We start from the raw sequence: 2,500 nt of genomic DNA on the forward strand, positions 1-2,500 counted from the left end.
AGGCGAGTAGACGCTTTAGGTGCGACCACCCGTGCTCCCAACTGAGCTTGCCGCTGCCGACAGAGGCCCGGGAGCGTGCTGTCGTGGCATTGCCGGCGGGAGACAACACGCGCCACCTACGGTGACCGGCAGCTCCAACGCCAGCGCCACAGAAGGGCAAAGGCCCCACGTGGGTGCCGAAGCGAACTCTCCCAGCACAGCGCACGTGCCAACACGTCTGCACAACTGCGATACAAACCACCAGCGAGAACCGCTGGGGCGACCGAGCAGCAGACGGCGTCGCGGCGCCGAGTGCCGGGCGGCGGCGCATCCTCAACGCACACAGTCCTCAGTCGGACCAGCACACTGCAGATGTCCACCGCGCTTCGCACCGGGCCCGCGAGGACCCACTTTGGCCGCCCGGCGCCGCGCGCAGGGTGCCCCGGCGCGCAGCTGCGCCGCCTGCCGCGTCCGTCGGCCGGCGCGCCTGCCACTGGGCGCCCCCACCAGCCGGCTGTAGCGCGTGCGCCCACGCACCGCGCGGCCAGCACGCCGGGCGGCCCCCCCTCACCGGCCGGGGACGGTCCCACCCAGCCACCGCCGCGTATCGCTTCACACACAGATTTGCCCTTACTGATTTACCTCCAGCAACAACAACCGCACCACAATGGGTTTACCAGTTGTTCATTTGCGTTGCGTCACGTCACCAGCAAACGTAGACGTCCATCCCAGTTTGCAAATGCAACGATTATTGCATACCTGTCTGTTAGGTGTCACGACACACTACGTCTGCCCACATACACGCAACAAAATGTGCACGACTAGAGAACACGTGGGAGGTGGCCCCCTACGTATGCGATGTCCATTACGAGACCGACTGTCAACCAGCATCTGTACCATGTCGCAGATGTGGAACGCGGTGCACCATGCTATCACACTGTGTGAGAAGAGACGACTACGTTTGAATACACGCGCCACTACATCAACAGACGGCTCATGCTGATCGCCATCCAGGGCGTCCGTTACTCCCACACGTCTCTATGGCGTACCACACTGCAATGTAGCTGTTATGGGGAGACGGCACGTGGCTGAGTGCACAACATTTGGACCGTATGGTTCGCTGTTGTTGGGCGCAGTCGTACGGTCACACATGTGCCACAGCGTATCATTCAGTACATACGGACCTATGTGCAGTACAATGTGAGGATTAAGCTTACGATATCAGCGGACAGTGGACACAGGCCGTACCACGACGTAGACTGAGCGCTTCGACATGCGAATGCCAGTGAACAGCTGCGAAGGGCATTGAACACGCAAGCACCTGAACGACCAGCGTGCGAAGGCAGGGTGGAGGGGGGGGGGCGATGTACATCCTGCAGTTGTCCACATTACAGTGTACAGCGGGAGCATGTAAAAAGTAAGCAACACTTGCGAAGTGTTCAACATGAAACGACACACAAGAGGGTGGGCGGTGCGAGTAGCGAACTATATTCAGAGGGTTGTGGTTAGACAACACTAGATTAATGTAACGTGTCATATGCCAATTACAGAGCAGGTTAAGGCACAACGTGGGTTAGGTTAAGGCACAACGTGGGTTAGGTTAAGGCACAACGTGGGTTAGGTTAAGGCACAACGTGGGTTAGGTTAAGGCACAACGTGGGTTAGGTTAAGGCACAACGTGGGTTAGGTTAAGGCACAACGTGGGTTAGGTTAAGGCACAACGTGGGTTAGGTTAAGGCACAACGTGGGTTAGGTTAAGGCACAACGTGGGTTAGGTTAAGGCACAACGTGGGTTAGGTTAAGGCACAACGTGGGTTAGGTTAAGGCACAACGTGGGTTAGGTTAAGGCACAACGTGGGTTACGTTAAGGCACAACGTGGGTTACGTTAAGGCACAACGTGGGTTACGTTAAGGCACAACGTGGGTTACGTTAAGGCACAACGTGGGTTACGTTAAGGCACAACGTGGGTTACGTTAAGGCACAACGTGGGTTACGTTAAGGCACAACGTGGGTTACGTTAAGGCACAACGTGGGTTACGTTAAGGCACAACGTGGGTTAGGTTAAGGCACAACGTGGGTTAGGTTAAGGCACAACGTGGGTTAGGTTAAGGCACAACGTGGGTTACGTTAAGGCACAACGTGGGTTACGTTAAGGCACAACGTGGGTTACGTTAAGGCACAACGTGGGTTACGTTAAGGCACAACGTGGGTTACGTTAAGGCACAACGTGTGTTAGGTTAAGGCACAACGTGGGTTAGGTTAAGGCACAACGTGGGTTAGGTTAAGGCACAACGTGGGTTACGTTAAGGCACAACGTGGGTTACGTTAAGGCACAACGTGGGTTACGTTAAGGCACAACGTGGGTTACGTTAAGGCACAACGTGGGTTACGTTAAGGCACAACGTGGGTTACGTTAAGGCACAACGTGGGTTACGTTAAGGCACAACGTGTGTTAGGTTAAGGCACAACGTGGGTTAGGTTAAGGCACAACGTGGGTTAGGTTAAGGCACAACGTGGGTT

This window comes from Schistocerca cancellata, unplaced genomic scaffold, assembly GCF_023864275.1.
Source record: "Schistocerca cancellata isolate TAMUIC-IGC-003103 unplaced genomic scaffold, iqSchCanc2.1 HiC_scaffold_572, whole genome shotgun sequence".
NCBI lineage: Eukaryota > Metazoa > Arthropoda > Insecta > Orthoptera > Acrididae > Schistocerca > Schistocerca cancellata.